Here is a 15,414-nt window from a genome sequence, read left to right as displayed (position 1 = left end):
ACTCTGAAAACTGAAAAAAAAAAAAAAAATAGGGACAGCAAGCTGCTGCCTGTGATCACCTCTCCCGGGGATTTTCACAACGCCCGGGAAGGGAACAGAGAAAACCAGAGGCTGACACAAGAATAGATGCTTGATAAATGTTTATTGGATGAATGAGTGAAGGACAATCACCTGAGCCCCGTAGTTGCCAAAGCCCCTCTAGTCCCAAACCTAAGCCCACCCTCTGTCCCCTTGCAAGTAAAGAAATGCACTAAGCAGAGCTTCTGCCCAGCCCTCGGCCCGGCACGGCCGGAGCTATCACCGCGCATGCTCCGCAAGCCGCCTCGTGGAAGGTATTCCTTCAACTGCAGGTGCTTGTTTCTCTTGGCACAGCAAGATGTCATTTCCCATTTTTAGAACAATGCTCCAAAGAACGGTTACAAAAACAACCTTAAGAGGGGGTGGTTTTCTTCCTGGCCACTGCTACAGCCCTGTGAAACAACAAAGAGATTTTTATGCAAAACACTGTTTGCATCTCACTGTAAAATCAGAAGACAGTTCGTTAACTTTGCACAAACTGAAAGAAGGTCCCGCACTCCCGGCTCCAGCATCTAAACTAATGCTGGCCTGTGGAAGGGATCGATTTGAACGGTCCTGCTGTTGGGTGTCTTTTGGTCTTGCCATGCCTCCCTCTGTGTGGTTTCTATGGGACAGGGGTGGAAAGGAAGCTTGCAGAAAGCCTGTGTCTGTCCTTTTGGTGCCCCCCATACAAACCTGAGACCAGAAGAGGACGTGTGTTCCCGGGAACATTCAAATAACAGAGGGAGGTAGGAACCACGAAAGCACCTGCCGCCTCTAGCCTCAGCCATTAAGAAATCCTTTTATTATCACGGCCAAGCTGACCTTCTCTCTTCCCTTTCCTCTTTCTCCTTCATGAACCTGAGCATGAATTGGCTTTGAGACTTCCTAGCCCTTCACCTTCCCTCGCCGGCTCCCAGAGCCTACCCACACCTTCTGTCCCAGCCCAGGGCTCCTCCCTGAGTGACACCCAACTCATCCCCATCTGACTTCTGTGAACACTCAGGTTGTCCTCTCATGGGCCTCCTGGCCTGGCCTCTCTCACCTCCCATGTGGGCCTGCATGCCCCTGGCTTCATCTTATATCTCCTGTGCTCAAGAAAGCTCAGCAGCTCCTTTTCCGACAGAAACTAACCTAGTTTTTGGGCAGAGCACAAAGGCTCACGCCTGTAGTCCCAGCACTGTGGGAGGCCAAGGCAGGCAGATCACCTAAGGTCAGGAGTTCAAGAGTAGGCTGGCCAACATGGTGAAACCCTGACTCTACTTAAAAAAAAAAAATACAAAAATTAGCCGGACGTGGTGGCACACGCCTGTAATCCCCGCTACCCAGGGGGCTGACTGAGGCAGGAGAATCACTTGAACCCAGGAGGCAAAGGTTGCACAGTGATCCACGATCCTGCCACTGCACTCCAGCCTCCTCCACCACAACCTCCGCCTCCTGGGTTCAAGCAATTCTCCTGCCTCAGCCTCCCGAGTAGCTGGGACTACAGGCGCGCACCATCATGCCCAGCTAATTTTTGTATTTTTAGTAGAGACGGGGTTTCACCATGTTGACCAGGATGGTCTCGATCTCTTGACCTTATGATCCACCCTCCTCGGCCTCCCAAAGTGCTGGGATTACAGGAGTGAACCACTGCTCCCGGCCCAGTGTGAAACATCTTTAAGAGGCTTAGAAGGAAACAGGCACCAAGAAAGTGAAAGCTTTATTTATTTATTTATCTTTTTAAGAGATGGGGTCTTACTATGTTGCTCAGGCTGGTCTTGAACTCCTGGACTCAAGCAATCCTCCTGCCTCGGCCTCCCAAAGTGCTGGGATTACAGGCTGGCTGCACCCAGCCAGCTTTGATGGTTCTCTGCTACCCTTTATTGCACACTTGCTATGAACCTGACGCTAAGCTGGGCACTTCTTATGTATGACCGCACTTAACTCTCACTGTGAGACTAGAAGGGAAGTACTGCTGTCACTTTTCACAGACCAGGAAACAAAGGCTTTGAGAAGTTAAACAATGACCCAAGAGCTTCACTGTTTAAAAGGATCAGAGCTGGAGCTCAAGCCTGGCTCACACTATTGACAGCTCTAGCCCATCCCCTCTCATTCTCAGAGAATTCACAACACAGAACAGTTAGGACGAACGGGGTGGGGAGGAAGCTGCGGGCTCTTTTCCTGACTGGAACAAAGTCATGGAAAGGGTTCGTAAAGGGGCCGGGTTTCCCAGTCCATGTTTTTGTTTGGAAGAAGGTAGGGGAACTTGGGGCTCACACAATGAAGTTCTCTTTAAAGAATGGTGTGGACAACAGCTGATGCCCTGGGGGAGTAGCAGGCACCACAGAGAACTTTGATGCTGCACCAAGATCCACGCTCCAGATCCCAAGCCAAGTGGCACCAGCGCACAATACGGTGTTCAAGTCCTGACTCCTACACTTACCAGCTGTGATGCTCAGACAAGCTACTTTCCTCTCCAAGCCTCAGTTTCCTCCTCTGTAACAAGAAAATGATATTCTTTGTTTGACAAGTGGTTTAGATGGATTAGGGCAAATTAATCTCTATAAAGCAACTGGGTGTACATTGGGTGCTTCATAAATTACTATTGTTATTACGTCTCTTGGACATGAGAATCTGCATTTCTCTTCATGTTTTAAAAATAGAAGTGCAACATACATTCATCAGAGTACATAAGGTGCAGTCATTTTAAATGGACAGCTTGACAATCATTTACACATATAGGCATTTCTATAGCCACCACCCCAGGCCACATAGGGAATATTTCCAGCACTGCAAAGGTTCCCTCATGCACCCTCCCAATCCATATCCCCACCAGACGGAACCATGATTTGACTCATCATAGATCAGCTTTGCCTCTTTTTGAACTTTATATTAATGGAGTCAGAACCTGTAACCTTTTCATCACTGCCTAGTGCTCTTATATGAATAGGCCACCAATTTATTTCTCCAATCTTTTGTTGATGGGAATTTGGAGTGTTTCAGGTTTGGAGAAACTCCTCTGAACATTCTTGTATATATGTTATTGTCAGCAGAGGCACTCAAATCCCTTAGGTTTTTTTCTGCTTTGTTTTCTTTTGAGACGGAGTCTTGCCCTGTTGCCCAGACTGGAGTGCAGTGGTGGGATCTTGGCTCACTGCAACCTCCACCTCCTGGGTTCAAACAATTCTCCTGCCTAAGCCTACTGAGCAGCTGGGATTACAGGCACCTGCCACCATGCCTGGCTAATTTTCATATTTTAGTAGAGACAGGGTTTCACCTTGTTTGTCAGGCTGGTCTTGAACTCTTGACCTCAGGTGATCCTCCTCCCTTGGCCTTCCAAAGTGCTGGGATTACATGCGTGAGCCACCGCACCCGGCCTCTTTTTCTCATTTTTTTATTGGGTCATTTTTATTTTTCTTATTGATCTACAGTACTTCAAATATTCTGGAAACCAACACCTTATCAGATACATGTATTGCAGATGTATATCTTCACCAAGTCTGAGGCCTGCCTTCTCATTTATTTAATGGTGCCGTTGGATGAAGAGAGGATTTAATTTTGATAAAGTCCAATTCATCGATTTTTCTTCTCTGGTTAGTGCTGTTTGCATTCTGTTTTAGAAATGTTTGCCCATCCCTAAGGCCAGGGAGACATTCTCTGTTCTCTACTCATTTATTTAGTCTTGCTTTATGTGGCATCTTCCTCTGGAGTGGAGCCAACTGATTTGCTGTGATTCCAGGGAGGAGCAAAGGTCTCATAGAGAAACTGATCATGCTAATGCTTAGTGCTAATGCTCACATGCTCATGCTCACATGATAATGACTCCCTGGGCCTTTGGACTACTCAGCCTGCCATCCTGAGGCTATCGTGTGGCATCAACAGGTACCACTGGACCTGGCTGCATTGCTGAAATCCCACAGGAGGGGTCCCTAAGAGAGGCGGCATCTTCCAAAGTGAACCAGGAAGAGAGGGGAGGACAGCCGTCCCTCCCAATTTCCCCAGTTTGCTCATCTGTAAAGTGAGTGCTGCTTTGTACTCCAAGGTCAGCAGCTTAAACTGAACCAGCCCAGCTATGATCACTTTGCAAACCCATCCTTCCCCATCCTGGCAACTTTTCCCAATCTCCTTCATCGACCCTTTTCCTGCTCATTTTGTTTCTCTCTAAATGTTCCTTTTCATTGTCATTTGTGTAACCATTGATTATTTGTAGGGCATTTGTGCGTTTGTCTTTCTTTTTGGTTTGTTTTGGATTTATTTATTTATTTTTTGAGATGGAGTCTCACTCTGGTGCCCAGGCTGGAGTGCACTGGCGTGATCTCGGCTCACTGTAACCTCCACCTTCCGGGTTCAAGTAATTCTCCTGCCTCAGCCTCCAGAGTAGCTGGGACTACAGGCATGCGCCATCATGTCTGACTAATTTTTGTATTTTTAGTAGAGACGAGGTTTTGCCTTGTTAGTCAGGCTGGTCTCAAACTCCTGACGTCAAGTGATCCACCCACCTCAGCCTCCCAAAATGCTAGGATTATAGGTGTGAGCCACTGTGCCCGACCGCATTTGTCTTTTAAGCCTCTCCTTTCTTCTGTCTTTCCTTCCCTAAAACAGGGCTTCTCCACCTTGGCCCTATTCACATTTTGGACTGGACAGCTCCTTGCCGCGGAGCCGTCCTGCGTGTGGCCTGATGCACAGCTACTGCGATTTCTCTCCTCCTTTCCACCTCTCCACTCACTGCCCGTCAAGAGGCCCAAGGGAAAAGTAAGGGGGTGGCCAGGAGGTAGAATCGGGGCTTTCTTTAGCTCACAGGGGCCTTAGATACGATCTAGTGCAACCCCCTCATTTTACGATGAGGAAACGATGCTGAGAGAGGGAGGGAGAGGATGTGTCAGAGCTGAAAATGTAGGGGAAGAAGTGCCAGGCCAAACAGGAAGTCCAAATTCCAGGGCCTGAGGCAGCGTTTCCAGTCCCACCAAGGAACCTGGGATTGCTTCCCACAGCTCCTTTCTCCCTCCCTCCCATGAGCCCCATTCCAGAAACAACCTGTGGCTGGCCAGAGGCAGTGGCAGATGCAGATCCCACAACCCCCCAGCAGTGCACACCAGGGTCCGTTCCTGGGAGCCCATTTCTGAGCCTCTGGTGGACAGCAATGGCCACCGATTGCAGTGGGGATATTTCACGATGATGCATGTCATAATCACATCTTAGTTTAACCCTATAACCATGAGGGAAGCGAGGCTCATGCTACCTGGTCACACCTGACCCAAAGGAGAAGTCAGGGAGCAACGAAGACTTGCAGAGAGCCAGAGGGAGCCCGGCAGTGTCCGTTCCAGCCCCGTCTCCACAAAGGCAGATCTCAAGTGATCCACCCAGCTTGGCCTTCCAAAGTGCTGGGATTACAGGTGTGAGCCACTGAGCCTGGCCTCAAAAATAAATAAATATATAAGTAAATCAATCCTCCAGGAGCTCAGTTTTCACCCTCACCTCACCCTCTAAAGGAGCCACTATCGTCCTCCCCTGTTAGAGATGCTGATATAAGCCAGCAAGCCCACGGTCAGGCAGCAGGGGGGTCTCCCCAGCATCTTTGGTGGGGTCACAAGTCAACGCGAATCACCCTACTCCTCCACAACATCAAGCTCACCCTCAACATCTCCATCAGGCATGCATGGAGCCCCTATCGTAGAGAAAGATTTATACGCCAAGACCTTATACAGAGCGCCGGGTGGTGCTCGATATTATACCCAAGGGACAGAATGCCTGCTTTCAACAGTTCTGTCTGTACTTATTTCAATGTCTGTCAGCAAAATGCTGGGTTTCATTTACACCAGTGACATAAAGGTTTCTTTTTAATTAAATGATTAAGGTTTTCAAAATAAATCTCTTTAGAGCCGGGTGCGGTAGCTCAAACCTGTAATCCCTGCACTTTGTGGGAGGCTGAAGCAGGCAGATTGCCTGAGCCCAGGAATTCAAGACCAGCCTAGGCAATATGGCAAAACCTCATCTCTATGAAAAATACAAAAATTAGCCAGGCATGGTGGTGTGTGCCTGTAGTCCCAGCTACGTAGGAGGCTGAGATAGGATCTTCTGAAACCAGGAGATCGAGGCTGTGGTAAGCTGTGATTGTGCCACTGCACTCCAGCCTGGGCAACAGAGTGAGACCGTATCTCAAAAATAAATGAATAAATAAATAAACAAATAAATCTCTTTAAAGAAAAATATTTGGCCAGGTGCACTGGCTCATGTCTGTAATCCCAGCACTTTGGGAGGCTGAGGCAGGCAGATCACCTGACGTCAGGAGTTTGAGACCAGCCTGGCCAACTTGGTGAAACCATGTCTCTGCTAAAAATACAAAATTAACTGGGTATGGTGGCACACACCTGTAGTCCCCAGCTACTTGGGAGGCTGAGACAGGAGAATCACTTGACCTGGGAGGCAGAGGCTGCAGCAAGCGGAGGTGGTGTCACTGCACTCCAGACTGGGTGAGACAGAGTGAGACTCCATCTAAAAACAAAATAAAACAAAACACCTGGGAGAATATTAAACAAATAGTAGTGCGGATGACATGTGGGTGAGGATGCACCTGGGTGACCTAAGCCCGGGAAACCTGGCTCGGGCCTTGCACATCTTGAAGACAGCTGACCCTGCTGGGGCCTCCTGGGGCTGTGCAGCCCCTCACCCACCCTCCCAGCTGTCACGCCCAGAGCATCTTCCTCAATACAACCCCATAGACCTGAAGGTCATCATCAAATGCCCCTTAACCTCTCTCGGCCCTTCACGCATGTGGGTTTCTCACCCTGGGTTCACTCTGCTTCTGGTGATGAAAGGGGAACCCAGAAAGGCTGATAAATCACTGCAATCTACAAATAGAAGGCCAAGTATGAAGACAGCAAGGAATGAGGAAACCCCACCCTATTCCTTGGACTCAGCCCTGGGCCTCCTGCCCCTGGCCAGCCTTATGAGGCACCAGCTGTAGAAATGTCAGCCTCGGGTCCTCTGCTGAGGGTCCTCTCAGGCGTGGTCTGTGAGTGGGACCTGCCAGGCAGCACTCTCAAAAGGCCAATGCTGTCCCTCTCCTCCTGGGGTTGTGGTGACACAGAGTGGCCTCTTGGCTCCAGATGTGGGTCCTACAGAGAGTTCCGGGGACCTACAGAAAGTATCTGTGCCAGATACTCTCCTAAACAGGCATAAGCTCACCAAATTCTGGAGCCTTCCCATGAGGGAGAAGCAATTTTTAATCTCATTCTGGAGATGATGAAGCGAAGTCCAGTCGGCCAGGCCAAGGGGCAGGACCAATTTGATGGAAGCAGCTTTGCTGGGACCATAAGACTCTGCTCCTCGCCCGTTACCAACACTACCTCCTCCAACAACATGGGAGACGTGCACGGAGCCCTCTTTCGGTCACAGTCCTACCCCATGTGCTAGATGAATAAAGAGGTGACCTAAAAGGAAACATGGCTCTTTCTGAACTCTCCCCTGGGAGACGGCAATGACAGGGACATGACGGAGGTTCCAAGAAGGAGACACACAGAGCTAGTGTCAATCAAACCAACCAGGCTTCTGAACATCGCCACTAAGAACTTTTGCTTTAGAATGCACTATTTTTTTTGGGGGGGGGTTGGGGCTACTATTCATTTTAACATAATGTTATTATTATTTTTTCTTTTGCTGTTGCTGTTGTATTTGAGATGAACTTTCACTCTTGTTGCCCAGGCTGGAGTGCAATGGGGCGATCTCAGTGCACTGCAACCTCTGTCCTTTGGATTCTAGCGATTCTCCTGCCTCAGCCTCCCGAGTAGCTGGGATTACAGGCATGTGCCACCACACCCGGCTAATTTTGTATTTTTAGTAGAGACAGGGTTTCTCCATGTTGGTCAGGCTGGTATTGAACTTCCAACCTCTGGTGATCTGCCTGCTTTGGCCTCCCAAAGTGCTGGGATTACAGGCGTGAGCCACTGTACCCGGCCCGTGATGTTATGCTTTATGCCTCCTATGTAAGTGCACACAAGCTTTAAATGTTGTGGAATACTGAGCTCATATATCTTGTCAAACTTCTGTTTGCTTTTTGCTGCATCCATAGCTATGATCTGAATAAATAGAGGAGAAAGGTTTGGCTCCCAACCCTACGCCCTGGGCTCCATGCCATCATTCCCAAAACAAAGGAGGAAAAAATGCCAGAAATGAGTGACCAGGGGTAACGGTGAAGAAAAACAACATCCCGGCCCGGCACCGTGGCTCAGGCCTGTAATCCCAGCACTTTGGGAGGCTGAATGGGGAAGATCACTTAAGCATAGAAGGTCGAGGCTATAGTGAGCCATGACTGCACCACTGCACTCCAACCTGAGTGACAGAGCAAGACCCTGTCTCAAAAAACAAACAGGCCGAGGCAGGCAGATCACCTAAGGTTAGGAGTTACAGACCAGCCTGGCCAATGTAGTGAAACCCAGTTTCTACTAAAAATACAAAGTTAGCTGGGCCTGGGGATGTGCGTCTGTAGTGCCACCTACTTGGGATGCTGAGGCAGGAGAATCGCTTGCACTCAGAAGGTGGAAGTTGCAGTGAGCCAAGATTGGGTCACTGCACTCCAGTTTGGGTGACAGAGCAAGACAAACCAACCAACCAACAACCATATAAACCAAAACAAAAATATCATCCTGTTTTGGGAATTAGAAGGTTGGAGAGACTAATGGGTGGATGACAGGTTTACTACTTAAGACTACATATGACTGTGCTAGGTGGTCCAGATCACCATTGTCTGGGTTATGAGCACAGCTTACCTCACCGTCTTTCACTATGATGTTGGGATGGCTGTAATCCAGGCTGCTCAGACCTGTCTCCTGACCTTTTGCTGTGCTGCCCAGATGAAAAACAAGAACATTCAGTTATCAGCTACAGAGAACAAGAATACATGACTCTATAAACTTACAAAACTTGCAAAGCAGGATACAATTCCTTGGGGAGGGGGATTCAGGGAAGTCTTACTTATACTACAGGAAAGAAGGAAAATTGGTTTTTCTGCTCTCATTTTCTACTTCATTTCCTCCTTCTGATGCTTTTCCATAAACGAGGTTGAATAGAAAGCGTCACTATTATTTAATTCTTCACAGAGGGTTTGTTCCTTAGCTGGCAGGGGTCGAAACTTAGTTAAAGCCATTGACTGAGCAGTCGTTGGTTTGGTTACTAGCAGTCGTTGGTTTGGTCCATGGACATAGGCTAATTTTTGGATTTCTGCGGTTTTATCTTTGATGACCTTTCTATTGTCATCGATCTCTAGGCAACAACTGGTTAGGTTAAATTTTTGACATATCTCTTCTTCCTGGGCTAGGAGTTCATCAAAGTCCAGTCTATTTTGATAGGTGGCATTTCTCGTTTTTGTAGCTTGCCGGGAAAGCAGATTTAATGCCCTTGCTATGTCATTAGTAATGATTTCAAGTGCTCCCTGTGATTTTATGATGCGATTGAGCATATATGGGGGTGCGGAATCCTCATGGTCTATCTTCTGCCTAGGTGGCTGGGCCATAATATTGAATATTCGTTCAGGGGGCCATTCGTTGTCTTTCTAGTCCTTTATGGTTTCACCTTTTTTAGTTCTTTGCTTAGTTTCATCGTAGATAGGGTACTCTAAGTCCTCTCCTTGCTTTAGAGGAATTAGAAAGAAAGACGGCTTCATCGTGCTTCGTACACAAGCTCTTGTCCATTTGGCTGGCTGTTGTTTATATGCCTGTAGTCCACAGATCTAATAAAGGCTCGAGGGTGACTGCCAGGCATTTGGCACTTCCAGTTGCATTATTTTTCTTGCTTTCTTTCTTCTTTTTGAGACAGAGTCTTGCTCTATCACCAGGCTGGAGTGCAGTGGCATGATCTCGGCTCACTGCAACCTCTGCTTCCTGGGTTCATGCAATTTTCCTGCCTCAGCCTCTCGAGTAGCTGGGACCACAGATGTCTGCCACCACGTCCAGCTAATTTTTGTATTTTTAGTAGAGATACGGTTTTACCATGTTGGTCAGGATGGTCTTGATCTCTTGACCTTGAGGTCCGCCTGCCTTGGCCTCCCAAAGTGGTGGGATTATAGGTGTGCGCCACTGTGCCTGGCCGGCAGAATTGTTTTTCCTGCCTCACCATAAAGTTTTCTTTACTGTCTCATTGTAGTATTTTGTCCTAGGCAAGTTAATTCTCCTACTGGGTTTGTGAAGGCTTTTCCTTAACAAGCAATGCAGAACCTCCTGATTATAGAGGTTTTTAAGAGCCGGATGCTCAGATTTGCAAGCTCGGGTTTGGGGGATGAGACAATTAGAGTGAAATTATCTTCCAGCACTAATTCTCTTGCTTCCTGTGGCCACTGGCTTCCTATGTTGGTTCGTAGCCTGAAGAGACACTTACGCTACTGGCAATGTTTTCAGCTAACTGAGCAAATAGGTTCCGAGTCAGGGCAGGGCTCAGGCAGCTCCTGTTTAGTATGCTCATAAAATGACTTGAAAACTTGAAATTGGCTACAGCTCAGAGGAGGCCAAGGTACAACTTTCTTGGGTTGTTTGGGTTCATCCGACACCAGCTGCCTCCACCATGCCGTCGAAGTTCCACCCCGAGGATATCAGAGTCGTATCCTGAGGCGAACCGGGGGTGAAGTTGGTGCCACTTCTGTGCCGGCCCCCAAGATCGACCCTCCTTTTGTGGGTCTGCCTCCAAAAAAGGTTGGTGATGACATTGCCAAGGCAATGGGTGACTGGAAGGGCCTGAGGATTACGGTGAAGCTCACCATTCAGAGCAGACAGGTCCAGATTGAGGTGGTGCCTTCTGCCTCTGCCCCAATCATCAAAGCCCTCAATGAACCACCAAGAGACAGAAAGAAACAGAAAAACAAATACAGTGGTAATATTACTTTTGATGAGATTATCGACATTGCTCGACAGATGCAGCACTGTTCTTTAGCCAGAGAACTCTCTGGAACCATTAAAGAGACACTGGGGACTGCCCAGTCTGTGGGCTGTAATGTTGGTGGCCGCACCCTCATGACATCATAGATGACATCAACAGTGGTGCTGTGGAATGCCCAGCTAGTTAAGAAGCACAAAGGAAAATATTTCAAGAAAGAATCATTTGACCAAAAAAAACCCCAAAAACCAAAAAAACATAAAACTCAAACTTGTTGGGCTGGATGGATTCAAGTCTTTTTGATAATATACAGTGGAACTGCAAAGCTTGTTCCTGTTCTGTCACTATCTAATATCACGGGGTGTCCTGTGGTCTAAAAGGGTAGATCTGGCCTTAAGATGGTGAATGTAAAGGACTGCATGTTTTTGTTTTACAGTTGGGCTTCGTTGTCATGCTGGTAAGCATGGCTGCCATTCCTGGAAAATGGGGTTGAAACCCAGTAGGCCATAGGATGCTGTTTGGACACCTGGGCTTTGAGTCCTCTGTTAGATGCTTGGGACCGTTACTGCTGAGTCTGTCTTGTGTTAAGCTTCCACAGGAGACTTTCAGACCACTTAGGCTATTGAGGTATCCGGCCTGGCAAACATCAAAATACAAGGAAATAGGCCTTTTGTAGAAAGAAGAGCCTCTTTTAGTTTGAGTTAGAAGGTCCCCTTCTTTTCCTTCCTTTGATTCTACACATATCTTAAACCAGGTCTCATGGGGCGAGGTCTTAGGATCATAGCGTATATAAGGTGGGTCATTTCCTGGGTCACAAACTGAGTAGGTTGTGAGATTGCGGGTGCAAGTTCTTAAGCAGGTCCTTGTGCACTCATAGCAAGTGAGTACAGAGTCCAGGTTACAGTGCCTCCTGACCGCATAGTGTGAGTGCAGTAGGAGTGAGGGACTATGTTAACTTCTCTTCCCAGGTCCACGAGGGGCGTGGTTTCAAAGGCAGAACTTCCCAGTGCCATGCCTCCATCCGCCTCCCCATCCGGGAACCTGGAGTTCTTTGTCTAACTTTCCTACATGCAGGCTAGGTAAAATTTTAAGTGTGCTCCTTTGTTTAAAAAGACTGCCAAAAGCCCTGGAAGGAGAGGCTCTGTTGTGGGCCCCAAGCAACGAATCTGGGATCAGTGAAAGATCAATCACCCCAGAGGAAGTTTGAAAGAACTCCTCGTATTGGACAAGAACAGGAATGGAGCAGGAATAACTGCAGAGTTAAAACTTCTCTACTCCCTTACCTACGGGGACTCCATCTCTGGATCCCTCCAACGACAGTGTGGGAGCTCATTCTCTCTCTCTCTATTTCTCTTTCTCTCTCCTTCTGCCTAATAAATCATTTTCTGCAAAGCTCTTTGGGTCCGCTATTTACTTGAATGAGCTCACTGCACCAGCAGGGCCCTCTCCCCATTCTTGGGTGAGTGAGAGCCCAAAAACTTCGGGCACATCCCACTGGGGGAGGGAGCCGACCCTCCCCCGCATCTTGCAAACCCAGTTACAAGAGCATTCTTCTATGGGCCTTTCACCTGACACAGATAAGAGGAGCAGAAGCAAAGTAAAGAACAGCATACTTATATCCCGTGGCAGCAAAAGAGGTCTTTCCCTGGAGGAGGAGGTTGACTAAAGTGACGGAACAGCAGGATTATAACTAGAATTGTGAGAAAACCACTAGACCTTAGATTTCTAACTACCTTTACCTGCCTGATGACGATCCAAGCTTTGGCCGTGCATGGGCTAGTCAGCATCTAATAGCTGTACAATTTCTTCCTTGTATTTTATTTCTCTGCCCTTGGCAGTTAAGAGTCCTCTTTTTTTTGTATAAAGCCATATGAACATGCAACATGGCAAAAGTATACTTAGAGTCAGTATAAATGTTAACTTTCTTGTCTCTTTTTATTTATTTATTTAATTATTTTTTAAAATTGCATTTTAGGTTTTCGGGTACATGTGCAGAACGTGCAAGATAGTTGCATAGGTACACACATGGCAGTGTGCTTTGCTGCCTTCCTCCCCTTCACCCACATTTGGCATTTCTCCCCAGGCTTGCTAGCAAAAGAGCTCTCATTAGGGCCATTAGTGCTGCCTTTTGAGCTGATGTTCTGGCAGGCAGGGTCTGAGCCTCCACTACAGAGTCTAATGTCACTACTGCATGCCTAGCTCGGCGGACACTTTCTAGCACAAAACTGCTTCTATCTGTAAAATATTCAACATCCAGATCCTTGAGGATGTTGAGGGGTTTGTCTGTAAGGTCTCCTCGGCTTGAGAACACCTCATCTACTGTCTCCACACAGTCATGCGGTGGGGGGTGGGGTGGCTCCCTCTTCGATTGGGAGCAGGGTAGCCGGGTTAAGGGTGTTTACTGTTTCTAAAATTATGTGAGGATTTTCACGTAATTTTAGAGTCCCTGATACCGAGTCATTCTTGGATTTGACAGCCAATGCTGTCCTCTCTGACGGTTAATTGCTGTCCTAAAGTCAGTTTGTCAGCTCCTTGTGCTGATAGGGTTAGCAGCTCGTGCCTTAGGTCAAGGAGGCCATCTTAGTGCTACAGAGTCCAGTTGTTTGGGTAAGTATGCCACTGGGCAATGCCATGACCCTATAATTTGAGTCAGGACCTCTATAGCCATTATTTTCCATTCATGGACATATAGAGAAAAAGCTTAGTTACACCTGGCAGTCCTAAGGCTGGGGCTTGGGTTAAAGCTTTCTTGATTTGCTTAAATACTTTCTCCTGGTCAGTCTCCTAGAGGAGAGATTTCTTTTCCTCCCCCTTTGTGGCTTTATATAATGGCTTGGCTATTAGTGAGAAATTTGGAATCCAAATACAGCAGAATTCTGCTGCCCCTAAGAATTCTTTTATCTGACGCTGAGTGGTTGGGATTGGAAGTACACAAATGGCCTGCTTCGTTCATGCCCCAGCCAGTGTTCCCCATGGCTCACTACAGAGCCTAAATATTTAATCTGTTCATGGCAAATTTGGGCCTTCTTTTTGGATACTTTATAACCTGTGTTCTGTAAGAGATTGAGGAGGTCTTGGGTTCCTTGGTAACAATCCTCTTGAGTTGGGGCTGCCAAAAGAAGGTCGTCTATGTGTTGCATTGAACTTAGCACAGAAAGTCAACACCAGAACAAAAGGATGCCAAATTGCAGGGTTTACTGCCGGCGACCACGGAGGACTCACGTCTCTCCAACCCATGGCAGAGAAAGAAGAGTGACAAGACCTTTTTATACCCACAAAACCACCTTGGGAGTGGGGGTGAGGAACGGAGATGGGAATGAAAGCTGTCAATCACCTCCTAGGCTGAGACGAGGGTGAGGGGGCTCCAGACATTCCAAGGGCCAGGGGACTTTTGTCATTCCGATTGCCATCTAAGTGGTTTGCAGAGGTCAAGGCAAACATTAGTTTATACATTATTTGGACAGGTGTGGGGTCCACATAATTTTAGGTTACTTGGCGCCAGGATGGAATTATCTGGGGGTGGTTACTTTGGTAAACAAAGGCCAGCAATTCTGGCAGTTACAGATAAGAGAAAGTATGCAGCTTGTCCTCTCTTTGCATTTTGCAAGGTAATCTTAGTAGTTTACAGAAGCCATGGCTAGCAGTCATGGTGAGGAGAATGGAAACAGTTTTCCCATTTTAAAATGGCATTGTACAGGTTCTAATTCTAGGCCAGCTATATCACATATGTACTGCAACAAGATGTCGTCATCATTTGGCAGGGTGTAGGCCCTGAGATGTGAGGCTAGAGCTTCTTCAAAAATCATGGGGACATTTTTGAACCATAGTGGGAGTCTAGTCCAAGGAAATTGCTCCTTCATGCCTGTGATTGAATCGTACTACTGAAAAGCAAAGTTGGGCTGACTGACCAGTGCCAGATGGAGACAGAAGAAAGCATCCTTTAAGTCTAAGACTATAAACCAAGTGGCACTTGCTGGAATAAGTCCTGTAAGAGCACATGGGTCTGGCGCTACTGGGTGTGTGGTCACCATGGCCTGGTTTACAGCACACAAGTCTTGCACTCACCTATACTCATCAGATCCTGGGTTTTGCAATGGTTTCCATACTGCAAAAGTGGAGTGTTCCTGGGTGATTGGCATCGGACCAGGATCCTGTGTTTATAGAGCTGCTCTAAATGTCTGTAGTTTCCCTGAATAGCTTCTCAAGGGATTGGGTATTGGCAGACCTGAACTGGAGTTGCTCCCAGTTTTAATTCTACTACTACTGTTGCCTAATTTACAGTCAGCCCAGGAGGCTTGTCTTCCACCTACACTCCAGGAACTTTAGGGATTAGCCTGACGAATAATGTCACTTCCCCTGGCTGCACTGGTACTTGTCTTTTCTTTGTGTACATTCTCCATTCCTCAGCCTGTGGGATGGTAAGGGGTTAACACCATAGCCTTCGTTGAGCTAGGCTTAAAGTCATATCCCCTTGTGACCTCAAGGTAATTTTGAGGAAGGAGACCTAAGCATCTA

The 15,414-nt window shown here is 47.5% G+C and overlaps 1 long non-coding RNA gene and 1 pseudogene across 1 annotated transcript; one reads left to right on the top strand and one right to left on the bottom strand.

Annotated features, from left to right (window-relative positions):
* Positions 1-131: 131 nt before the first annotated feature.
* Positions 132-6,982, bottom strand: LOC144578164 (uncharacterized). Its single transcript, XR_013523459.1, has 3 exons — positions 6,824-6,982; positions 2,483-2,535; positions 132-470 (listed from the first exon to the last, which is right to left on the bottom strand). It is a non-coding gene; the product is annotated as an uncharacterized LOC144578164 (long non-coding RNA).
* Positions 6,983-10,109: 3,127 nt separating this feature from the next.
* On the top strand, positions 10,110-11,282 carry LOC100392472 (large ribosomal subunit protein uL11 pseudogene; annotated as a pseudogene).
* The last annotated feature ends 4,132 nt before the right edge of the window (positions 11,283-15,414 follow it).

Source organism: Callithrix jacchus, chromosome 10, assembly GCF_049354715.1.
Source record: "Callithrix jacchus isolate 240 chromosome 10, calJac240_pri, whole genome shotgun sequence".
In the NCBI taxonomy this organism is placed as follows: domain Eukaryota; kingdom Metazoa; phylum Chordata; class Mammalia; order Primates; family Cebidae; genus Callithrix; species Callithrix jacchus.
Note: the sequence above shows the minus strand (reverse complement) of the source record. Positions and strands in the feature narration are given on the sequence as shown.